The following is a 27,294-nucleotide window of genomic DNA, read 5'->3' as shown; positions in this document are numbered from 1 at the left end:
ACATTGTAGATTCTTCATGATCATAGTCTTTCAAGTTACATTTGTTCTATTCAACAAAACAATTATTAAACATTTCCTATGATCAAGACACTAGAGATATAAAGATAGAAAGCATTCCAAAAATTAAGTTGTAATGTGATAGGGAGCATATAATATACACAAAAAAATTATACATCTTAGAAAAATTTTAAGTGCATAAGAGAGATTATGGAGAGGTGTCTGAGAGATCCAAAGAAGAGAATGATCATTACCTAATAGTACCTAGGAGGGTTCTGGGAGGAGCTGCCACTGGACCTGGGACCTGAAGAAGTAGGAGACCATCATTAGGAAAAGATGGTGAAGTTTCAGTTCGACATAGGAAAGAGTATTCTTCTTCTTCTTCTTCTTCTTGGTGAGGCAATTGGGGTTAAGTGACTTGCTCAGGGTCACACAGCTAGTAAGTGTTAAATGTCTGAGGCCGGATTTGAACTCAGGTCTTCCTGAATCCAGGGCCAGTGCTCTATCCACTGCACCATCTAGCTGCCCCAGAAAGAGTATTCTTAAAAGCACAATGGTGGGAGGAGGTAGAAGACAGGAGGCAAAATAAGAATACAGAGTACATGAAGAAGAGGAGGGTAAAACTTGGTTGTACAGTGGGTTAATGAAAAATTGCAGAGGGCCTTAAATGACAAACTAACAAGTTTGTGATTATTTGGGAATCAATAAATGGGGAACTGATGTTTTTTGAGTGGTGGAGTAAAGCGGGGACACTCGTTTCCTTGAAATCTTTGCTTTTCCTTGGATTCTAATCTTTGTAGCCATTCCTTGAATTTTTGGTTTATAGCCATTGCAGGAGATTTGAAGCTAATGGCAGGTAGGTCAACAACATTGATATAAATATCTTCCAAAGGCAGGGCAGTGTGGCATAGTGAGAAAACATGAGGCTGGGAGCTAGGATACATGAAAAGTCTGCAACCACTGAAATAAATAAGCAAAGGCAAATCACTTATTCTTTCAGGCCCTCATTTTCTTCACCTAATTTGGAAAATATTTCCTAATTTGGCTTCAATCATATAATTCTATCTATAATTCTATGTGTATATTTTATATACACACATAATATATGCATTTTATGTATGCATGTACATACACACATATGTATTTATACACACACATATATGTGTATATATATAGGGGGAGGGAGAGAGAGAGAGAGAGTCATGTTATAATTATCTTTATTTTTGTTTTTGGCAGGGCAATAAGGGTCAAGTGACTTGCCCAGGGTCACACAACACACAGCTAGTAAGTGTCAGATGTCTGAGGTCAGATTTGAACTCAGGTCCTCCTGAGTCCAGGGCCCGTGCTTTATCCACTGTGCCACCTAGCTGCCCTAATCATTATCTTTAAAATGAGTGGTACATTCATGTAATCATGAGTTAACTTAGAAAGCAGGAGCCTAAATTCAGTAGAAAATGGACACTTTCTAAGAAATGTGTTTGTTTTTCACATGTTTCTAATAAAATATTCTATATTTAGGGAAAAACTGTTTTTGCAAAGTATATTTTAAAGCATTTCACAAAATAGATCTTCTAGAAATTCTAGTATAGCCAGAAGAGAAGTATACTTTGAAGTCTGTAGAAAAGATGAAAAACAACACTTTTCCACAGAGTGTGATTTCTTCTGACATAATTATTTTAAATATGTTAGGCTAGGACTTTTTAAAAAAAGAAAACAAGAAAAATGAAAGACAAGTCTTTACACTTGTCAGCTGTACATGCAAGGAGAACGTACTGAAAGAGGATGTTATTTTTACACTAGGGGCTCCTTTGTGCCACTATAGGCAGTAGAGGAGATATTCACTTACTTTGTGTTTGAAATGATGGCAGATTATAAAAATCTAATACCACACAGTTCCATTTTACAAGTATAATGTATACACAATCCTGGCTCTTTTTCCCAGTGCATGCCTGGCTCTCACCTTGATGATAGTAGCATAGAGTTTAAAAGTTGAGGAACTAGGGGCAACTAGGTGGCACAGTGGCTAAAGCACTGGCCCTGGATTCAGGAGGACCTGAGTTCAAATCTCGCCTCAGACACCTGACATTTACTAGCTGTGTGACCCTGGGCAAGTCACTTAACTCTCATTGCCCTGCAAAAAAAACAGAGGGACTGGTATCAGCTGCTGATATAGGTGATTTTTGACTGATTTGTTGTTGTCAAGAATGTGGTGGCGTGCCAGCCACAGCCTTCTCAAACATCTGTTTGCTCAGTAGTGAAGGAACTGAGTAAGCTTAAAATTATGTTGCACATTCCTGATCAAGGTTTTATACTTACTTGAGTATGTGAATCTCAGCAAGAGATTATTAAAGAAATCTGTCCAAGGAATTGACTGCCAAATTGACTTAAAATTTAACAATGAATATCTCTCTAAAGCATGAATAAAGTTGCACACCTGTGGATAGTTGATTGTCACTAGTGACAAGACTCATTTGTAGTAAGCTGTTTAATTTTAATTCTTTCAAAGCACATTTGCATGTCCCTTTTTCATTAATACCCACTAAATAGGAAAGACTTCATTAAAAGGAGCATGATGCAATACAAAACATAGGGCCAGTACTCAGAAGACCTGGGTTCTGTTGCTACTTATTACAACTGTGATCTTGGGCAATTAATTCAAATGTTGTGAACCTCAGTTTCTTGTTGTGCATAATGGGTATGGTACTACTTACTGCCTACTTCAATGGGTGCATTTTAAGGGAAAAAATCAAATAATGCATTTTAAATGTTTTGCAAATTTTAAAGGACACTACAAATACGTGTTGTCAATATTATTTCTTACTAATGTGCCCCATGTACAGTTTCATATATTATTCCTTTCAGTTATATGGGAAAAGGCTTACTTTTTTTGTCTAAACATATAATTTTTATTTATTAACTATACATATTTGTGACAGGTTTTGTTTTTCTTGGTTTCTCAATGTGTGGGAAGAGGGAGGTGGTAAGGAGAGAATATGGAATTGAAAATAAAATAAAATTGAATTCAAAATATATAATTAAGCTTATCTCAAGCAGAAAAAGAGGAAGTACTATTTAACAGACTCAGAAAACATTATATGGACCTTTTAAAGAGATTGCTCTTTCCCCTCAGTTACAGTATTGTCTAATAAGCTTGTAGGGGTGATGTATCACAGCACTGTAGCACTGTAAATATTAGGACACAATTCATATCCTCTGTTGATTTTATTTGAATTGTAGGAATTTAAAAACCCACAAGTACCCTAATCCTCTACTTGATTGGCATAATTAACTCAATGTGTCCATGATCCTGGAATATTCTATGGAAATCCTACCTCAACTCAACACCACTTGATCATTTTGTTACTGGTTTGCTAGGGAATCACATTACTAGAGAAGGACATAGAAATAGAAAGCAATCAGTTAACATATTTAAGAATCTCAAAAGACTCCTAGTTGTGGTTGTGGTTTGGCTGTGGTTGTGGCTGTGGTTGTTGCCTAACCCCCTATTTAGCTTTTGGTAGCCAGCAAGGGCTATATGCCCTATAGATATGGGAACAGAGACATAATTACTTTTGTTTTTCTGTAGTTATCTTGCAAAAAGCAAACCTAGAATGGGCAGCAAAATATATGCTTTCAAGTCAACCTTTAAGATTAATTCAGTTTTGGGGAGACCTAAGAACACAAGGCCACAAGGCAAAGAAATGTCTGTAATGGGGAACCAAAGACCTTATGACATTAACCCCTGTGGGTGGAAAACCCAGAATACCACAAGCTCACTGCTGAGCAGTCTAAAAGGAAGTGAGAAGTACCAGGCCAAGGTAGGGAAGAACTCTCCCTGGGCTTTGAAAAGAAAAGAAAGAAAACAAGCTTACTATGTGCCAGCAACAACGCTAAGCACATTATAGATATTGTCTCAATTGATCTTTACAACAACTTTGAGAGACATGGTATAATTATCCGCATTTTACTGCTAAGGAAAGTGAAGCAAGCAGAGAAGTTAAATGATTTGACTAGTCATATCACTAGCAAACAATGTCTGAAACTAGATCTGAATTCAGTTCTTCCTGATTCTAGGCTCAGCATTCTATCCATTGAATATCTGGTTGCCTCTTGTCTCTCTGCTTGCTCTTATTTTGACTAATTTTTTTCTTGTTACACAGTTACTTAGCATAGTTGTATCTATGCTGCTTAAAGAATACAAGTATCAACAGGACCCCATAAATTTGGGTACTTGGGGCAAAGGCCCAATTGCTCTGACCATGCATTCACGTGTGTGTGTGCGCGCGCGCGTGTGTGTGCGTGTGTGTGTGTGTGTGTGTGTGTGTGTGTGTGTGTATTATGACTTTTGATAGGGGGTGTGGTTGGGAGTTTAGCTTCTTTAATGTAAAATATAATATTAAAGTCACGTACTGAGACCAAGATTAAACAAAGTCATATGAATGGTTATAATATAAAACCATCCCAGATTTGCAGGCACATGGAACAACATAAGGCTAACACTGTAATCCTATTTTTTGTCTCTATGTAGAAATGGGAACCCGCCCTCTCTCTCTACTACAATTGTTTACTATTGCACTCATACATTGTACCTAAGTGTTAAATTATTAAATACTTTGATGATTTCTAATATTATTAATGTCTACACACTTCCACCAGTATAGATTGCAACCCATCTGTGATGTCTCTTCTATGGTCTTTTTCCGTATCTTTCTAGAAATCCTCCTCAGGGGTTAAATAAAATGTGCTGGAGTCTGCTTCTAGATCTCTTGACGTTATGTGGATGGCAGTGAAACATGTAGGCTGACCATTGCTTGTCCTTTCCTCTTGCCAGCCCCACTTCTTCTCTGGGCATCAATCTCTTTGATGATCTACTGCATAATTCTTCATTTGTAATGTGCTTCGGCCTACCCACATTTAACATGTTCTTCCTCATTGTCCTTTGTGAGATGGTCCAGTTTAAGTCTTCAGAAATTCTAGTATTTCATGACTGTTAGACATATGACATGGTCAGAAGAATATTGTTATTAAAAAATGAATTTTATTTTAGGGTGATGCTTGGGACCATTAAAAAGATGGGAAAAAATATCCAAAGACAACCTAGAATCTTCTCCTTAAAATACTGAATATTAAGTTTAAATAAAAATATATGAGAAAGGGCCTGTGAAAATCATCCCAGGACAAATATCTTCACAGAATCCTTCTCATGGATTTAGTAGGTTGCTGCTGTCATAGTACTGGATGTGGAGTCAGGAAGACCTGAGTTCAAATCTGGCCTCAAACACATAATGACTCTATGACCCTGGGTACTTACTCTCTGCCTCACTTTCCTCAACAGATAGTAATAGTACTCACCTTGCAATGTTGTGAGGAACAAATGAGATAATATTTGTAAAAGCACAATGCAGTTACTGACACACAGTAGGTGCTAAATAAATGCTTATTTCTTTAAATGTGATAAGATATATATATTGCTGAGCTTAGAGACTGAGGCCAAGGCATACCCTTCAGTCTATTGCTGTTGTCTCAACTCTTGGGGCAGTTTGGAAAACTGGTATTACACCTCCTTTCTGCCTTTGGAACTATGGGTGATTCAATCTTAACCAATACAGGGTTGTTGAAGCTCCTTGGTTCTAGAAATAGTTATCACCTTTCTGATACAATTCAGAGCCTTTTCCATATATAATCAACTGGAAAACCTTTATGTAAAAAAAAAATCTGTAATACCTTCTAAATTATGCTGTTTTGCCCCATCTTGCTTAAAACATTCTAAAACACAGATCTGACCATGTGTTTGGGTTTGTTTTGTTTTGTTTTGTTTTTGTGGGGCAATGAAAGTTAAGTGACTTGCCCAGGGTCACACAGTTAGTAAATGTCAAGTGTCTGAGGCCAGATTTGAACTCAGGTCCTCCTGAATCCAGAGCTGGTGCTTTATCACTGTGACCATGTGTTGACATCACCACCCCTTCTCTTCTCAAGAGCCTTCAGTGGCTCTCTCTTACCTCTAGGATAAGATAGAAGTCCTCAGTAGCATTTCTAGCCCTTCACAATCTGGCTACAGCCAAACTTTCCAGACTTATTGCATGCTACTCCTTTTTGTTTTTGTTTTTGTTTTGGTTTTAGTTTTGGTTTTGGTTTTGGTAAGGCAATTGGGGTTAAGTGACTTGCCCAGGGTCACACAGCTAGTAAGTGTTAAGTGTCTGAGGTCAGATTTGAACTCAGGTGCTCCTGAATCCAGGGCTGGTGCTCTATCCACTGCGCCACCTAGCTGCCCCATGCCATTCTTTTTTACACATTCTGATGTCCAAGCAAGTCTGGCCAATTCGATGTTCCCCAAACTTGGCACTTAGTCTTTTGCATCTATGTAATGCATGAAATTTAGTGCCTCTTGGAATCTTTATTTTTCTTTGAGGCTCAGATCTCAAGCAATCTCCCAGTTTTTTGTTTTTTTCTATTCTCTTTAGTTGTCATTGCTCCTTACTCCCTCAAATTAACCTCTATAAACTTAACTATTTATATTTATATTTTATATTACTTCCCACCTCCAGTAGAAAGTAAAAACCTTGAGCACAGGGACTGTTTTCAATTTTGTCTTTATTTCCCTAGTTCCTAGCATAGTGGTTTGCATATTGTAGATGTTAATAAATGCTTGATGGATTGGAGTCCTTTACTCCTCATGTTGAGCTTCCTTGTAATTGACCTAAATATTGTTGAAGCATAGTAATGGGGATAATGGTATAGAATTAGAATGTTAAAAATGTAAGGTTCACATCTAAGCATTTAAAATGTTCAGCTACAGGGCAGCTAGATGGTGCAGTGGTTAAAGCACCGGCCCTGGAGTCAGGAGTACCTGAGTTCAAATCCGGCCTCAGACACTTAACACTTACTAGCTGTGTGACCCTGGGCAAGTCACTTAACCCCCATTGCCCCGCAAAACAAAACAAAAACAAACAAAAAAAAAACCAAACAAACAAACAAAAAATGTTCAGCTACTTAACAAGCATTCCTAGAGAGGAAGAACCAACAAGCAAACAAGCAGAATTAGATTATATATGGACTTCTCTTTGGAGTTAGAACAAAATAATAAATGAATTTACAGAGGAGTTCCAAACCTCTGCAAAAAGTGTTGGAAGAATTTAAAGACAAATTTGAGACCTTCAAATGTGTGACCCTGGGCAAGTCACTTAACCCACAAAAAAAAAAAAGAAAGAAAAAAATTGAGGGTAAATAAAATGTGAAGTCACTCTTTATTTAATATGGAAAATAAATTAGGTTCATCATCTTATACAAGACCAATGTTAGCCCCCATCATTCTAAGTGAACACTTTTTTTAAAATAAAAAAAATGGACAATATCCAAAATGTCAAATGCTAATAAAATTTAATTTTGAATATATTTTATTCCCAAAGGAACTATTGTGCCATGGAGTAAAATATTAAATTTTGTCATGTAGTAACAAGGCTCCTACTTGTAGGCTAGATATGATCTAAGCTTTCATAATAATAATAATATTAATGTATATATACATATATATTTTTTTGTGGGGCAATGAGGGTTAAGTGACTCACCCAGGGTCACACAGCTATTATGTATCAAGTGTCTGAGGTTGTATTTGAACTCTGGTTCTCCTGACTCCAGGGCCACTGCTTTATCCACTGTGCCACCTAGCAGCCTCTGGTTCTTGACTTCCATGCTTGAATATCATGGTACCATAGATGAAGTAGAGAAAAATGACATTTATGTTTTATGTTGTATAACTAAAGTTTTATAGCTACTGAACTAGCAAACATGCTTTTAAACACAGTTCAAAGTTATCTTTACCTATTTTATTTTGTTTTTCAATGTTAAGCTTTCAAATCTAAATTCTTGAGCTGCATAAAGAGCTTTAGGCTTGAGAGCTCTTATTTCAATGCTGCACATCTTTAGAGACAAATTTGATGACCCTCAACTTCTCCAGCTGTACTTGGAATTTATAATTAATCATTGCCTGTGATGTGAATATAGTTAATTTAAAAAGGGTAATGTGGTGACATCACATATAATTATAAAAAGTGTTCCTAGTGATGATATCCCCAACACTGGAAAGCAAGGTTTTTATATTGTGAGTAGGAACATGAAACAGAATAATAAAAGAAGAGAAACTTATATTGTGTAAAGTGATTAAACATTTTATGATTAAATTTAACGGTTACACATTTTGAAATATTATCTCTACTTTGGGAATTTACTACAGGGCTCTGGGTCTCTTGCGGAGTGACCACAAACATACAGTCTGAGCACTTCTGGAATATCCAACCTTTCCAAGACTGTCATTCTTATTCATATTCCAGATGCTGGGTTTCCTTTCTACCTGACTTGAAATTTCTACTATTTTTTTTTCAGGGCAATGGGGGTTAAGTGACATGCCATGGTCACACAGCTAGTAAGTGTCAAGTGTCTGAGGGCAGATTTGAACTCAGGTCCTCCTGAATCCAGGGCCAGTGTTCTATCCATTGAGCCACCTAGCTGCCCCCAGTTTCTACTATTTGAATTATTCTGATGGATTAGGCAATGGAGATTTCAACTTTGTCAAGAATCGCATCTATCTCCTACTAAGAGATACCTATGGTCTCTTCCCTGTTACTTGGTCTGGGTTTCATGGAAGGATGAAACAAATATATTACAGTATGTTAGGGACAAACATTGAGTGGTCTGAAAGTAACCAGACAGGGGGCAACTAGGTGGTGCAGTCCTGGATTTAGGAGGACCTGAGTTCAAATCCAGCCTCAGACACTTGACACTTATTAGCTGTGTGATTCTGGTTAGGTCACTTAACCCTCATTGTCCCACCCAAAAAAAAAAAGTAATCAGACAAAGGCAGGCCTAGGTGAGGTACATTAGGTATCTTCTAGGCAACAGGGTAATAATGGGAAGGTGTTAGGTCAAGAAGAGCACAGACTTAATCTACTTCACAATTTTGTTACAGCTCTGCTTAAATCATTGTAGGCACCTTCCTTCACTCTATACATTTTCTTTGTGTCTTCCTTTTATAGATCTTTCTCCCCAACACTCTTTCAATAATGGGGTTGTCTCACATACCTATTCCACTGAATCTTATGATGCCAGAATGGCTAGGTTAAAATATCTTTGTGGTATATCTTTGAAACATGACTTAAATGAGAGTTGGGATTTAACACAAACACCCTTAGATGTAACTCATGAGTGCTAAACAGGCATACAAGAGTAACTCATCCTTGCCACTTCAATCATTTACAGAGCTATACACAACTATTCCCAATTGCAGATAAGTGTATGGTAATGATGGTGGCCTCTTGTAAAGCCCTATACTCTGTCTCCACCCTTCTTTAACACTTTACCTGTAAAACTTAATTGCATTTACACTAATAGCCCCCTTTCCATTCATTAGCATAAGTTCATCAATTCAAAGGAGGTCTACTTGGATATTTTCTGACTTTAATACTATACCCTGTGGTGACATTCAATCAACAAGCTTTTTCTTTCAATATAACTTTCAAATGTAAAGTATAAAATAGTGCCAAGTATATTAAATCTTTGGTGATTCCTGCTGTCTCTAAGCAAAGAACTCAGCAAACGTTGTTCATTGCATTTAATGTAATGAGGGAAACTCAATCTAGTCTCCAGCTTGGTATTTCTGGTGAAGGTCCTAAGGGAAGGAATAATGATCTGTATGTCTTCACTTTACATATAGTTCAGTTCACTTCTACAAAGGATTATTAAATGCAAATTGTTTGCACAGAACTCTGCCTTTATTGCAAGAACTTGGGTTCTTCCCGCTTTATTGTGCAAGTAGAATTTCCCAAACTCTAGTAATTTTGCCTTTCTCTAGGAATAACTGCTAAATGCTAAAATTTCAACATAGGAGATTTGGAAATGTATTTTTTCATCAATATGGAGAGGTTTATTCCTATTTTAAAATAAATTTTATTGATATCTTTTGTTCTTACATCAGTTAACTTCCCTATAATCCTACTCCTTCATAATTCTCTACAAGAGAGGCATTCTATATAACATGTTTTTAAGAAAAAGAGGAGGGCAGGTAGGTAGAACAGTGGATAAAGCACAGGCCCTGGATTCGGGAGCACCCAAGTTCAAATCCAGTCTCAGACAATTGACCCTTACTAGCTGTGTGACCCTGGGCAAGTCACTTAACCGTCATTGCCCCGCCAAAAAAGAAAGAAAAAAAAAGAAAAGAAAAAGAAGGGGTTAAAAATCAGCAAAACCAATCAACATTTTGAAAAAAAAATCTGACAATATATACAAAGTTCCTTTTAACCTTATTCCTATTTACATTTCCCTCCTTCCTAATAATAGGAATGATGTGCGGTAGAGGTGACAAACATGGTGCAATACTCCTGAATGCTACTCTAAACACATTAAAATATAATTAGGAGGGGGCAGCTAGGTGGCCCAGTGGATAGAGCACCGGCCCTGGAGTCAGGAGTACCTGAGTTCAAATCTGGCCTCAGACAGTTAACACTTATTAGCTGTGTGACCCTGCGCAAGTCCCTTAACCCTCATTGCCCTGCACCCCCCCCCAAAAAAAAGTAATTAGGAAATATTTAACAAAATAAATACAAATGCAATCAAACATAGATGATATTAATACATTGTTTTCTAAGTCACTATGTGGCCCTGCTGGGTTCTTTATGGATGGTTTTTAGCATCTGTTTCCATTTGAGTTTGATACCACTGTTTTACTAGAAAGGCAATTAACTTTAGAATCAAAGGAACTGGGTTCAAATCCTGCCTCTGAAGGATACCACCTGTGTCACTGAGAATTGGACTAGATGACTACTGAGGCTTCTTTCAGTCCTAGATCTAAGATCCTTTGGTGATTAATGATTGATTGATTGATGGAAAGAAGGAAGGAAGGAATAAGTGAATGAATGAATGAATGATTACAGATGATAACACTGAAGTCTATAGAATAGTAACTAACATACTCAAGGTACACAAAGCTCCAGTCAGGAAGAGAATGACTTCTGACTAGTACACAGTACTCCTTTCATCTCCAGTTCTATGATCCCATGGCACAGGTAATAATTAAGAGAGCCCAGACTCAGGGGAAGCTATATGGCACAGTGGATAAAGCATTGGCCCTGGAATCAGGAGGACCTGAGTTCAAATGTGACCTCAGATACTTAGCACTTAATAGCTTGACCCTGGGCAAGTCACTTAACCCTCACTGCCCCACAAAATTAAAAAAAAAAAAGAGCCCAGATTCAGTTTCAGGGGTTGTGACACCAAATTTCTAAGTCCTTGAGTTTGTTTTCTTAGTTGGTTAAGTATATCTGCCCTGCCAACCTGAAGGGTTCATGTGACAACAGTGAAATAATCAATGGGAGAGTGTTTTGTAAACTGCAAAGTAATATACCAGCATAAGGCATTATTACTGGTGTCTGTAACAATTGGAATGACGCCACCTGCTGGAGACTTACTGTAGAAGAGCTCAGCCCAAGAGGTAAAGGTCTTTGAGGGCAAGACCATGGGTCTTTTCTTTGGCATCAGGAAGTGACATTTGTTTGTGGGAGGAAGAAGGGGAAGGCTGGCACTCGGACTCTGGCTCTCTTTTGTGTGGACTCTGGTGGAGAGCGGAGCTAGGAATGCTCTCTCCCTTTAATAGATAGATGAATGTAAGCCTTTCTTTCCCTCTTTATCAAATTCTTATTCTCCTTAATACATGCTTAAAAGCCTAACTCTTGCTAAATCTTATAATTTATAGGTGGTCACTCATTACATATTTTAGATAGTTTAGCTAGAATTTTAGCCTTAACATGTCACAGCTGTTAATTATACTGCTTTGACTACCTAACATTACATGGAGTCAAAGACTCGGTGTTAAATCCATGCAGTTTTTTGTCTACAGAACTCCAGTAATTAAGCAGGAGATGCTAGTGTTACCTGCCAAGGAGATCCCTTTTTCCTCAGAGTAAGAGGGTAGATGAAAAAAAAACAAAAAACAAAAAAAAAAACCCTAACTTATTTCAACTACCTCATCTATTACTACAAAGATCAATTTTACATTATATACAAGGTAGCCTTTTATTTTGGTGGGCTCAGATGTAAAAGACTGCACCCTATTGAGTTTCTGGTCTTTGATACTTTCCTGAATGCCAATGTATGCAGAGAATGCTTAACTTTAATGGAACACATGCTCTCATAACCTTCCTGATCAATTCCAGCTATGTTTTGAAGTGAAGAACAAGTGCTGAGCCTGGAATGTTTATAGCTTGAATAATCTACATGGAAAAACTGATCAGAGAGCCCTACCAAGACAGGAGCAGTCTTCAAATATATGCATGGGAAGATTTAAACTGAGTTGGGCCTTAGTTGATTGAACTGTCTCATAGGCCAAAGTTGATTCTACTCTTTTCTTTCCCCAGGAGCTATCTCCCTGGTGCCTTTATGGGGGTATTTGTTTCTGTTTATCAGTGCTGTACAGATGACTGTCAATTTTATGCCAGCATCCTGCGATTCCCACAAAGAGAAAGTAAAAAGTTAAAGCAATGATAACACTAGGATTCAGAAAGAAAGTGTTAAGACAAGAGGGTTGGTTTGTGTGTGTGTGTGTGTGTGTGTGTATGTGTGTGTGTGTGTGTGTGTGTGTGTGTGTGTGTGTGTGTGTTTGTGGTTGGGTTTTTTTGGTTGGGGTACGGGGAATGTGGGTAGGGAAGGTTTTTATTTTCCTTAGTGTTCCTATTTGACAAATCAGTGGAGACCTGGCTTAGGGTTTTTGCCCAGAAAATGAGGAGAGCAAAGCAGGTGTTCTCATAGCCTGACCTAGCTCTCACAACTACTTATTGTGAGGGCTGTAAAAGGTCATTGTACTTACCAGCTGCAGAGGACTCCTCTTTGCTTCCCCTCCTGTGGGCAGATTGAGTTCTGAATTTGTGCCTTGATTTCTAAAAGCCCTGAATCGGCTCAGCCCTAATTGCCAGGCCAAGGTCCTAAAAAGTTGGCTATAAATAGACTCCCCTCTCTGCTGGTTAACTTGCTTTGTCTCTCTTCCAGCAGATCAGCAGAGACAGGTTGAGAATTTATCCATGCTCACCAATGGGAATGAACCGAAGCAAGGAATGTGAGGTTTTGTTTCTTACATGGTATCTAAGAGCTAGAATGGTGTATGTTATTACCTTTGCTGGTACAGCTTATCTTATCTGAAAGTCCACATTTGCATCATTTGAAAGAGCTAGATATGCAAAGACCTTAAAGATATACAATGGCCTTTTTTTCCACAATAGTTAAAGGGGATAGAGGGAGAGAAGGATTGAAGAATTCTGGGGAAAGAAAAGTGACTGCTGGATTTATATTTTCTTATTTACTTATTTCTTTATCTCTATCCATATTTGTATCCATATATTAGAGAACTGAAAATAAAAACAGTAAGGATTATTTTTCATTTTCCCATTACCTTCTTTTATTTGCTTTGCCTTTCTATGATGCAATGAACAAATACTTTGCATTGTAGCAATCAAAGTATCTTTAAACAAAGTTAATGAACATTGAGCTATACCTGGGATAAGGGAAAATAACATTTTCCATTTCTTACTGTGAGAAATCCCATTTAAAAATTTCTGGGACTCAGTGTTGAAGAAGTATCAAAGGTCTTTATTTATACATTTGCGTGCATGAATGGGCCAGCTCCCTAATGGAAATGGCTGTGAGCATGCGACTGGGGAGCCATTTTATCTCAACCCCAATGACCCCTCCCTTCTTTCTGAGTACAATCTTCTCACCAAGAAACTGACACCAAAAGCTAGCCAATTGGAATGCACTATAGTCCAAGGGGGAGCCCTCTACACTCCTCCCCCATGTGACCAGCCTGGAGTCTCTCATCATGTGATACTGATTGCTTGGGTTAGGGGGGGAGGGGCGGGGAAAGGAGCTCGACATTAATTGTTCCCCAGACAACTTCAATCAGATTTGAGGGGGGCCCATATTTTCTCACATTTATGAAATGGTGTTCAAAAGGACCTATTATCTAGTAAAATCAAATTTAGACTATATTAATATCCTAATTTGAACCACCCAAATGTGTGTGTCAGTAAGTCAAGAAATATTTAAGTGCTTACTATGTACCAGGACTATACTAACCAATGAGTATGAAAAGAAAGATAAGCATCTTACCTCAAGGAACTCACATTTTAATAGGGGAGATAACTCCTAAACACATTTGTGTTGTCAACTGTTGTCAACTGGACTGAAGCATCCGCCTGGTGGAATTGAGCAGGCTAGAGCCAGGCCAGTCAAGAATCAAACAGAACTTTAATCTCAAAGTGAGGGAAATTCTTTGCAAACAATGAGGGCAGTCAGACACATGTGCCAGGGTACTGCCCCTAGTGGTGTGACCTGAGGCAGCGTGGACATATCTCAATACTTATGCCAATGGCAGAGCAGTGAGGCATAGCCCTGACAACAAGGGGTAACAGCAACAACGCGACAAGTTTGATTCATAGCAGGACTTCATGACAGGAATATGGGTACTTGTCTGAGCTCAGAGAACACCTGGTGCTGGTCAGAGCAAAATAATAATTATGTGATTTTGCCAGAGTTTAAGATCATCTAGAGGGTGAGTGCAAAGGATTGTTGTTATACCAAGCTCAGAGCACAGCTTGCTTGCTTAGTCTTAGCTCTGGAAAAGAGTGTTTCCTATTAAATTGACACTATAAACAGTTTATATACAAGATAAGTTGGAAATAATCAACAGAGGGACAGCACTAGAATTAATTAGTATCAGGAAGGGTTTCCTATTTAAAGGGACATTTTCACAGGGATTAAAGGAAGCCAGGATGTGGAGATGAGGAGGGAAAACATTCTAGGAATGGGAGACTGCCAGTAAAAATGCCAGGTCAGGAGATGGAGTGTCTTGTTCAAAGAACAGCAAGAAGGCAAGTGTCACTGGCTCACAGAGTATGGGAGATGGAGAGTATAAGAAGTAAAAAGAATGGAAAAGTGAAGGGGGAGGCAGCTAGCATAGGTTTACTGTTTCATTTGTGTGGGGAATTCCAAGTATTAAAACTTCCTCTACCAGGGCAAATTACTGAATGACTGACTTAGAGTCTTGGTTGCATGAGGGCATTGAAAGGTTAAATGATTTGCCTCTAGTCACAGAGTCATTCATTTCTTGGAACCAGGTTTTCCTGATTCCAAGACCAGACTTCTGTCTTCCATTCCATGATGCTTCTCTATGTTGTAGTATTTGCTGCAAATTATATGATAGTGTAATGCTTTACCTATTATTCATTTCATAATATTGGATCTTTAATTTTTGTAAAACAATTTTAATACATTTTCAGTTTTTACTACACAGTATGAATTAATTTCAATACAATGGTATAGCGATTTTCTTTTCCCTTCTCTAACATCAAGGAGAGACAGATCTCCTTTAAATTTTGTTTTTGTTATTGTTGTTTTTAATATTTGTGCTTTAAATATTTCTTTTTTGAGATTAGTTACTTTATCATATCATATGAATAAATAGACTTGTAAAATAAATATTTATCATTAAATATGGTTAGAAATATACTAGTTATACTTCAAAAGGTGAGAGTGACAAATTCTTTCTATAACACCTGAGTCATAAAACACATGAAAATAGCTTAAAATAAAAAGAAAACAGATAAAACACAAGGCCACAGCTGTCTGATGAATTTCCTATAAGCTATAAGCATTAGATGATTCAATGAAGATTCCTCTCAGAAGGATGATTTTGTAATGTTGGTCTACAAAAGTATAAGCAAAGTTCAATTTTGGTAGAATCACTCAGACAGACTGCCAGTCTTTATCATATTCCATTAATTTAAGTTTTAATGAGGTGGTATAATGTAGTATGAAGAACAGTGGGCTAAGAATCTGGAGATCTAGTGTCTAATTATGGCCCTATTATTATTAGCTTGGCCTTAGCAAAGCTTTTATCTATAAAACAGACATAATTATATGTGCCCATGTCTACTATGCAGTGCTATTGTAAGAATCAAATGAAGTAAAAAAACTTGGGAAAATTTAAAGTGCTATATAAATATAAGAGGCTATTAAATGTCAAAGAATCTAATAAACAAAATGTGAAGTATAAAGAGCAATAAAGATGGAATCAGTTTTTAAGCAAAATTTAAAATATTTTGCATCAGTGGCAGGTTTTTTTTATAATAACTGATAGTAGAAATAAACTTTCATAAAAAGATAAATAGATCATGTAAATGTCACCTTGCCATTCAGATACAAACATATAAACAAATTATATTAAGAAAATTCAGAATGTCTACTAAGGACATTTAAGATTATTTTTAATCCAATTATGCTTAGGAGAATGATACATTCATTAACAACCAAATATCTCATGCAAAGAAAATAAATATTTATTTAATTAAGATATTGAATCAACTACTAATTATTTAGTTCTTCTAAACAAGAACTACTGCAAACGATTGCTTAAGAAGGCCAGTAAAAAGTCTGCTTCAGAATCACTTCACAAATGTTTTCAGAACATTCTTATTGTAATGTGCCAGTACCACTTATGCTCGAAACTCTGTGGGATATAAAGAAGACATAGATCCTTCCCTTCTGAAACATGCAATCTAGTAGAAGAGAAGACATATATACAAAAGACTAGAAGGCAATGCAGAGTGTGAAAGAGTAGCTAGGTGTATATGGAGGTAACATTTCTATTTAGGGGCATCAGAGAAAATATGGAGAAAGTCTATGAGCCAAGCCCTGAAGGCAGGGTTAAGATATAGATTCACAGAGAGGAGACAGTGGTGAGAGGAGAGTGGGCAATCCAATATGAACAAAGTTTGATTGTTGTTATTGTTCACTTTGTTTCAGTCTTGTCCTACTCTTCTTGACCTCATTTGGGATTTTCTTGGTAAAGAAACTGGAATGGCCTGTCATATCCTTCTCCAGATCATTTTATTGTTGAGGAAACTAAGGCATACAGGGTTAAATGACTCTCCCAGGGTCACACATCTAGTAAGTGTTTGAGGCCAGGTTTGAACTCAGGACTTCCTTACTCCAGGCCCAGAGCTTTATCCACTGCACCACCTGGGTAAAATGGTAGAAAGAGGGGAGTCTTTGAGAGACAAATCGTGGAGTACTTTGAGTTTCAAGATCAATTATCTTTTATATTGCCTTGCAAAACAATTACCATTTTAGAGGACATGGTAAAGAAACCAGGTTTGTAGACTCAACATGTGTCATTTGTGTCAGTCTATTTTTTTTCTTTCAACATCAAAATAACAGTAATTTATCCATGCTAGACTCTGACATACAACAGCATGAAAAGAGTCCTTAGCACTGAAGAAAAAAGAAAAAAAATACTGTGGGTGTTTACATTTAACCATTCTATGTTTGAGGATATGCTAATTGCATGGGGGTATACTTGGAGGATACTTGAAATATGTCTAACCCACCTTTGCAAGAAACAGGGAGAGTGTCATACTCCCCCTTTAAGGCCAAGCTTAATCATTTTAATTTAATTGTTTTCAGTTTTGATTGTTTTGTGTTTGTTCTTTCCATTTATGTTGTTGTAGTCATTGTTTAATTTGTTTTGCTGTTTCTGTTAAATTCACTTTGCATTATTAGTTCATATGGTGCTTGCCATAGTTATCAGTATTTACCATGTTGATCATTTATTAGGGAACCATATTATCTATAATATCCATGAACCTAAATTTGTTGAACTGCTTCCCAATCTCTGATAATATAGTTGTTCACAGGGCTTTGCTACCCCCAAAATGCTGCTATACACATTTTGGTCTTTAAACAATTAAAAATAAATTTCACATACTTGAACATCCAACATGGTTTCTGTGTACATGATACCTTTCTTGAAGTTGTTCTAATAGTCATAGTTTGAACATTGTAAAAAGAAAAAAATATATAGATTATATAATTATATACACCTTTAACAGAGGTTGCGAAAGGTATGTGAATAAAGTCCAAAAATTGGACCTACCTCCTTTTCTCCTATTACTCATTTTTATTTGGGTGGTTCTCTGGATGCATTTTTTCTTCTTCTCTCTTTTCTCCTCTCCTCTCCTCCCCTCTCCTCTCCTCTTTTCTTCTCTTGGCCTCTTTATGACCCCCTTTTTTTTTGTTTGTTTAAACATGTCATTTCATTGGAGTAGGGAACCACTAGTGTAAAAATTTACTCTAATTGTACTGATCTTCAAGAGCTTTACAACTTTGACTCTTAGAGTTACCTGGGTCCACAAAAGGTTGTGTCTAAGTGAAGCAGAGCATTTTATATTTGCTCCTAGAGGTAATAGGAAGCTATTGGTGTTTACTGAGTGGGCAAGTATGTGTGACATGATCAGACTTGTGTTTTAAGAAAATCACTCTAGGGGCTGAATGGAGGATGGATTGGAATGGGAAGAGACTTGAGGCAGGCAAACTCATAGGCAGGCTATTTCAGTAATCAAGATGTGAGGTAATGAAGACTTGCACTAGAGGGGTGCCAGATTCAGAGGAGAAAAGGGAATATATTATAGAGATGCTGCAGAGGTGACATCAACAGACCTCACCAACAGCTTAGGTATGGGGGATTGGCTTTGGGGTGAAAGATAATGAGGAATCCAAGATGATTCCTAGGTTGTAAACCCAAAGAATTGGAGGATGTCCTTACCCTCTACAGTAATAGGGAATGAATTGGGAAGGGAGGGTTTAGGGAGAAAAATAATAATAAGTTTTGTGTTGTACATATTGAAAAAGATGTCTACTGGATATCTAATTCAAGATATCTAAAAGTCAGTTGGAGATGTGAGATTGGAGGTCAGAAAAGAGACTGGGGCAAGAAGTTGAGAATCATCAGCATAAAGATGGTAATTAATCCATGGGAGCTGATGAGATTACCAAATGAAATAGTATGGAGGGAGAAGAGAGGAGGCCTCAGGACAGAACCCTGTGGGATACCTACAGTTATAGAGCATGATCGGGAGAAGGATCCAAAGAGTCAGATAAGTAGGAGGAAAACCAGGAGTGTTATCCCAGAAACCTGGAAAGAAGAGAAATAAAAGAGGAGTGATCAATAGTGCCAAAGGGTGCAGAGAGGTATCAGAGAATGACCAGTAAGTGTTAGAGGCAAGATTGAACCCAGGTTTTCTTAATTGCAAGGCAGGCTCTATCCATTTGACCAAGATGCCTGGTATGTATGTGGATGTGTGGATGTAAAATGTGCGCGTGCGTATGTTTGAAATATGTATGAGTACAACCTTCTGGAAAGGAAAAAAAAAACTTTATTTCAATTCATTTCCTTTCTTCTTTAAGAAAACCAGGTGAAAAATCTTAACTAATGGTCTATTACCGAACTATTGAAAATTAATTGTGTAAGTGTTGTCATTAAGAATAACATCCTGTGAATTGTTCAAGGGCTCTACAAAAGAGAATTTATTAACCCTCATGTTGGAATCCACTCTGATTGCAAGATAGCTCTTCACCAAAATGACAATAAAAATAATAAAAGATATATCCTTTGATTCATTTTATTCTGCTTTTGTGTTTCATTCTCTTACTTGCACAAATTCTGGATATGAAAAATTATGACTTTAAAACATAGCCAATTTTTTCTGAGTAAGTGAGAGATCAGGTTGAAAGATGTTCTATTATCTTCAAATTCCTCAGAACCAACCTATGGACGTGATTGAAGCCAGAATATCACTTGAGATGTGATAAATTGCAATCTGGAGCCACAGCAGAAGAGTTTTTGAAGTTCAGGTCAGCACAGGATATTGATCAACTCAGAATCATGAATTGTTTTTAAGGACATCTCAGATGGTGTTCCAACTCTTGATGGATGATTTCAGGGATTAGTATGATGGTGATGGATTAATTTAGATGTGTCACATGTCATTCGACAGCAAATAATTCAATTTTTTTTTATAATCATCTACTGAGAACAGATTATCCAAATATTACATATCCAGACACATTAATCAACACATTGTTGGTTTCTGATAGATTAATGGAAATAACTTCAATATTCTCTTACTGTGCCTATTTAGCGAAATACTAATAACAGATGGCATAGTTTGTACGATGTTAGAAACTTAGAGAAAGAAAAGACTTTAGACACATGTATCTCCTCTCCATTTTCTCCGTGAAGCAGCCCTCGAGCTTGAAAACCCCCAGTAATGTACAATTCATGCAGTGCTACCTTACACCAGCACCTTGCATGGAGACACACTAATTGATGAGAAGTTCTTCCTTAAATTGAGCCAAGATATACTTCCTTTTAATTTCCACAAATTTTTATGGTCACCAAATTTTATAATGGAAAGGGAAATAAGAGATCACATGGTTTAATGGGGTCAAACACACAGTCTGCTGGCCACATGAAACCAACAGTACATCCAACTATGGCACAAACTATATTAAAATGCAATTGGGGGGTAGCTAGGTGGCGTAGTAGATAAAGCACCAGCCCTGGATTCAGGAGGACCTGAGTTCAAATCTGGCCTTAGACACTTGACACTTACTTGCTGTGTGACCCTGGGCAAGTCACTTAACCCTAATTGCGCTGCCAAAAAAATGTAATAGGGAAATGTTTAACAAAATAAACAAAAACAATAAAATACCGATAATATTAATATGCGGTTTTCCAAGTCAGTATGTGGCCTGCAGGGATCCTTATGTATGCCTTAGTGGTGTCTATTTATATTTGAATTTGACACCATTGATCATTTTATAGTTGAGGAAACTAAAGACTGAAGAAAGAAATGGATGTATTTCACATAGCTACTGAGTAATAGAGTCAGAATTTTGCTACAATTGAAACTAAGGTAAACTGAGACATAAAGGTCTATGCACATTCAATTTATTGGTAAGGTTAGCAATTACTGATAGAAGGGTTCTTTCAACAACTCAGTCAGCTAAAAGACCATGAGATGGGGCTTACCAGCCTTTGTATACTTTTGGGAAATACAAGAAAACTAAGATCAGAAGTATAAAACAATACAATTGGTTACAAAGTCTGAAGTAGCATTGAGGATACAAAACAATATGAGTGAGTGGATGGAAGTCGGGAATGCAGGACTAGTAACAACCCCGCTTTCCATCTTGTTGCTATGGAAAGCTCACTGGTGGTGTCTACCGACATAGAGTCAGAGTGATAACACTACAGACTTTCTTTGAAGGACAGCCACTATTGCTGTCATAATAGCATAACATAACATACTTCCTGGTGCCCACCTGCATCTTGCTATGCTTGTTAGTAAGATAACCAATCTCCCTTGATTTTACTTGAGCAGAAAGATGTGTAGAGACAACATATTTCTTTGGATTAAGGTGATTTATAGGACAACTTAGCTCAGAGAGGAAAGAAGAACATTGTAGGCAATTTTACACCAAAGTGGGGGTGATACAGAATAGAATCAGTTACAGAATGGAATCAGAATCAATATGATTTTCCCAAGTTGAACCCAGGTCTTCTGACTCCAACTCTTGCTCTCTGTCCTACTCTCTCAGACCCTTTGCATCAAATCTTATTTGTAGTTCTGCACCCTCGTTTCACAGTTTATCCCCTAAGTCTTTTCATTCACTTTCAAACAATATTCCATTTTTTATATAGCTAGTGTGAGGAAATAAGTAAAGTATCCAAAGGTAATGTCAAAAGCTGGGGGACCAGGGAAAAGTGGGGGAAGGGGTATAAGAGAATGTAATCTGGCTCTTATCTCTTATGTGTTTATATAGATATGTGCTTGCTCCCAGTTCCTATTCAATAAATATTATGTAATGCCTAACTGATAATAATTACCAAAGCATTTCACATAGTCCATTTTCTATCTGGGTAATATATACAGCACAAGCGATAAATATTTTGTTGTACTGTCAAAAGATGTTCCAGCCATGATGGTCTTCTTATTTTTATTCATAATCTGGTCATTTTATTTTTTTCCATAGTTATGTCTAGTTACTTTCTGTTGACATTCAAAGAAAGGGAGAGGAAAGGTTTAGTTTTGAATCCAGTGGAAATATATTTTTAATCAAATTACCATGTGACCATTTAAATTATTTCTTTTCCCTTATTTAATGTTCCTCATAATAGGCTTAAGTAATAGAGATCCAAATTATCCAAATAGAATAAAGTGAGTATCATCTTTCAGAATGCTGGCTTCTTAGGCAATGCTACCTAAGTATAAGTGATCATATAGGACAATGATGACAAAAGGCCAAACCATCATATATGGGTGAATAATCACTAAGTATTAGTCTTCATATGGATTAGCCACAGAGACAGTTTCACTTTGATCCAAATCAATGATTCTTTCTTTAGGAACATATAATGCTCATTCCAATAGTCATTATCAAACTTTGCTTAGTGTTATATTAGAAACAGAAGGTATTTTTTAAACATTCCCTTTTGGGTTTTAATTGTTTAGTTTGAATAGGAGAAATAATTCAGTAATGGAGCATTTTAATTCTTCTTTGTATTCCAAGCATCAGAGACTTGCTTTCATAGTTTCTAAGCCCCTGTCTGGTGAAGATCAATATTTTATAGTTAACATTCAAATGTTCTCCTTAACCTTTTAATGCAAGAAATAATTTTTCAAGTTTTCTTGAAAATTTTGTGCCTAGAAAAAAATGATCCTTCCAATTTGCTGAATCTAAAGTAATAAATATAGTTTTTAAGAAAAAAATTACAAGCCATTAAATAGGCTAGTATTAATTTTAATTTTATACATATCTAGGCATGGTAGAGTATTAATAACCAAAAAATATAGGGTTTATAATCAGAACACCTTGTTTTAAATCAGTTCTATTGTGTTTGTGTTTATTAATAAAAATAAGGGAGTCAGACTATATGAGCTCTAAGATTTGTTGATCACATCTATAAAGGACTTGGCAGGTTACTAAGTAATTTGTTCACAACTGTGTGAGGCAGCATGGAGGCCCTGGACTTGGAAAGAAGTAGATTTGAGTATTACCTCCTAAACTCTGTGATCATGGACAGTAACAATCTCTCTGAGCCTCAGTTTCCTCATAAGAAAATAGTTCTAGAGCTGGAAAAGATCTTGAATGTCATGGTATCCAACCCACTCATTTTTCAGATTAACAAAATAAGATTTCAGTGTCATCAGTCCCCCTTTCATGTTGTTGGGAGCCTTAAATGCAGTAAGATGTTTAAAATACTTTGTGAACTTTAAAAATCACTATAAATGTCAGCAATTAATAATAGTTTCCCCAATTACAAATAAGAAAAAAAAATTTCCAAGGCAGTTTAAGTTATTTACTCATGGTCACATAACTAGTAAGTGTCAGAGCTGAGTCTCCACAGCTCCAAATTCAGTGCTCATTCAAATTCTACAACTTTCTTCTTTCTCAGATCTATTTAGGTGCCAAGGCATCATATATTTCTTTAAGATTCTTTAAAGCCTTTAAAAGGACAATGATGTTAGTCATTCTTTCACCTCTACTCTCCTCCTCCCCACCCCCATTGTCTGCACTGCCCTTAATCATTGTTCTGTTTAAGGCAGAAACAGAGCAAAAGATACTTCTGGTTCCTAAATATGCCTGGCTCTATTATTATGCCTATAAATTTTATCTCTTTAAAACCGAGGACTCACCATTTTATAGAAATAAATTCTGGAGAACTTCTGTAGTGCTGTTTACATGGTGCTTGCCTGACTCTTCCTGTGAAAAGTACTAGAGACAGTCATTGAGAAGAACAAGGATGTGAATCACTTCATTATCATGCCTTCTAATATGAAATCAGTAAAATTAATTAATATTCACCTCAGCATTTGGATTCATCTCCATTTTGAAGTGTTTGTAATCCACCATCACAGTGTGCTGCAGAACTGATGAGGCTAAAACAATAAGCAAAGGTCATATCCTCTAACGTTTTTACCTTTACCAACTTTTTTCTTACTCCTTCCTCCTTGATGCATCCATTACCACTCTCAGTCTTCTGTATTTTTAGGATCAGTGATTTCAAATGTCCATTTTCATCTATCAAAGCTATGGTGAGTTGTCCCTTTGATTTTCCTTCATGGCTTTGGTTTCTGGTCCACTGGTTCCTTTTCTTTCTTTTAAAATTCACAGGTCTTCCCTCCCCCAACAAAGTCTTGTATTTTAGAATCTAGAATAAGACAAAACAAAATATCACATATAAAATAGGGTTGGGGATTTTTTGTTGTTGTTTTGTTTTTTACAATTTTCCATCCACACAGTGAAAGTGTAATAGAAACAAATTACTAGATATAAAATCGGAAAACTTCGGTCCATGACCTGGTTCTGCCACTTACTATCTGCCTTAGGTAGAGCATGGCATCAAATATCTCTGTATCTTGGTTCTCTCATCTGGAAACTAAAGATAATAGTTTCATTTTTGTTCTCAAAAAGTTACTATGATAATCATGCAAAATGCTTTCAGATGTGCTATGTAAAGATGATCTAGAGTTTGTTTTTAGTCAGGTAACCGTTTTTTTTTTTTCTAAATACCTGCAAAGATCAGGTGCTGAAAGAAATCAAAAGATATCTTTATTAAGTAGTTAGATCAGAGGTGTCAAACACTTGCTTTTGTAGTCAGCAGCACTCCTAAGTATGATCTGAAAGAGATAAAATGTAATTGGGAAATATTTAAAAATAAATAAAAATACAATAGAGGCAATGTTAATATGTACAAAGTTCTGAGAGTTCATAGGAAGGACTGCATGGAGATATCAGGGAAGACATTAGGGAATTCATAGCACATTAACTTGATATTAAAGAAACAACATGCTTTTAATTTTTTTAATGGAATGAAAATGGAAGTTAGGATACCATGACCCAAAGCAGAGGTGAAAAGGTTTGTATATGTTCTGGATGTAAGCAATCCAAATTGTACTCTTGAAATGTTTGTTGATTAGTTGAATTTAGCTAGAATATAAAGGTAAAGAGTATGAAATAGGACTGAAAGTGAGGGTGTGAAACAAATAAAGTCTTTGAATGGTAGAGAGTTTGGCTTTTATTCAGTAGATAATGGGAAGTCAATAAAGGTTTTTGAGATAAAACACAGAATGATGAAAGAGATATTATGAAGTTTAGGTTAGTGAATGTGTGCTATGCCACATAATGTCCTAGCTGTTATGATAGAATACAGAAAATATAAATAACATAGTCCCTTGCCTTCAAGGGGATTCAAATTTAGTTTGAGACAATATCAACATGCAAGAAACAATAATAAAAAACACAAAACAGTTTATTATTAAGTGTCATTTTATTTAGAATAGACACTAAGTGTTGTAGATGTTTAGAGAAGATATTAATCAGTGGGAACTTGGACTGTCAACAAAGCCTTCCTGGAGGAGGTGAGGAATGAATTGGATCTTCAGTGATTGGTAACATCTGGATAGACAGAGGGGAGAGAGACAAGCACCCTAGTTCCGGACAACAACAAAAGCAAAGAAGCAGTAATTGACAGTGTCTCTGTGGCACAGGACACAGGCAGATTTGGCTAAAGTTTGTCCTCAGGAATAATGGCAAATTCATTTGGATAGGTAGAGTTTTAGACTCTAATCTTTTCTCTGAAATTAAATATATAAATGAAGACATTTATAGTAAGGTGTAACCATTAACTGTTTCTACTCACATGCCTTAGAAAAGGAGCTGCATAGGATTAAGACTAATCAGCAGAAAGTGGATCAGAAACTTCTGACTAGAACAGGAGTGTAGTTTCCTTTCTTGTTCAGTTGTTTCAATCACATCCAATTCTTCATGACCCCATTTGTGGTTTTCGTGGCAGAAATACTGGAGTGTTTTGTCATTTTCTTCTCCAGTTCACCTTACAGATGAGGAAACTGAGGCCAATAGGGTTAAGTGACTTGCCCAGGGTCACCCATCTAGTGTGTCTAAATCCAGATTTGAACTCAGGATGATGAGTTCCTGACCTTAGGCCTGGCACTCTACCCACTGCTCCATCTAGCATCCCTAAGATTTTCTAAGTCCACTTAAACTTTCAGACACTCAGATTTCTCATCTGTATTTTTTTTAATTTTTATTTATTTATTTATTTTTTATTTAAACATTTATTTTATTTTCCAATTACATGTAAGGGTAGTTTTCAACATTCATTTTTTTTTTTTTTTTTAGTGAGGCAATTGGGGTTAAGTGACTTGCCCAGGGTCACACAGCTAGTAAGTGTTAAGTGTCTGAGGCCGGATTTGAACTCAGGTACTCCTGACTCCAGGGCCGGTGCTCTATCCACTGCGCCATCTAGCTGCCCCCTCAACATTCATTTTTACAAGATTTAGAGTTCTAAATTTTTCTCCCTCCCTTTCCTCCCCCTTCCACAAGATCTCAATCAGGTTATATATGTACAATACACAAGTGTTCTTTTTATCAGTTCTTTCTATAGGGGTGTATAGTAAGCTTCCTCATTAGTTCCTTGGGATTGTCTTGGAGCATTGAACTGCTGAGAGTAGTTAAGTCATTCACAATTACTCATTGAACAATATTGCTGTCACTCCACACAATGTCCTCTTAGCTCTGCTCACTTCACTATACATCCATCTTCATTAGTCTGTCAAGGTTTTTTGGGGATCATCCTGTTTGTCATTTCCTGTAGCACAAGTCCATTCCACTGCAATCATATAACACAGCTTTTTCCATCATTCCTCAATTGATGGACATTCCCTTGATTCTCAATGCTTAGCCTCCACCAAGAGTTGCTATAAATATTTTTTGTACAATTTTTCCCCCTTTTCTCTTTTTCATGATTACTATTGTTAACTGTTTCCCTTCCATCCTATTCCCTTCCCCATGATATTTATTCTATTATCCATCTTCTTTCATCCTAACACTCTTCAAAAGGGATTTGCTTCTGTCTGTCCCCTCCCCCACTCTGCCCTTCCTTCTTTTGCCCCTCTCTCTTTATCCCTTTCCCCTCCTATTTTCCTGCAGGGTTAGAGAGATTACTCCACCCAATTGAGTGTGTACATTATTCCCTCCTTGAGCCTATTCTAAAGAGATTGAGGTCTTTGAGCCAATTTTGATGTGTGTTAGGCTCATTTACTGCCTAGATTAAATAGATTACTCCACCCAGTTGGGTGTGTCTATTAGTCCCTCCTTGAGGCAGCTCTGATGAATTTAAGATCTTTGAGCCTTTTCTGATGAGTGTAAAATTCATTTACTGTCCTGCTCCTCTCCCATCTCTTCTCCCACTCCATAAGCCTTTTCCTGTTACTTTCATGTAGGATTTCACTTCTGCTTTATGTATTTAAAACTGAAGAAAACCCTTTCAGCCAGTATGTTTAAAAATAGTTCAAAGATGGCTAGACAATGTGACCACATACATTTTTGCATGATTGT

At 36.8% G+C, this 27,294-nt stretch overlaps 1 protein-coding gene across 6 annotated transcripts in view; it reads left to right on the top strand.

Annotated features, from left to right (window-relative positions):
• Window positions 1–27,294, top strand: part of CTNND2 (catenin delta 2) — a 1,127,657-nt gene that overhangs the window by 428,314 nt on the left and 672,049 nt on the right. The gene's annotated exons all lie outside the window — the stretch shown is intronic.

Source organism: Dromiciops gliroides, chromosome 1 (genome assembly GCF_019393635.1).
Source record: "Dromiciops gliroides isolate mDroGli1 chromosome 1, mDroGli1.pri, whole genome shotgun sequence".
In the NCBI taxonomy this organism is placed as follows: Eukaryota; Metazoa; Chordata; class Mammalia; order Microbiotheria; family Microbiotheriidae; genus Dromiciops; species Dromiciops gliroides.
Note: the sequence above shows the minus strand (reverse complement) of the source record. Positions and strands in the feature narration are given on the sequence as shown.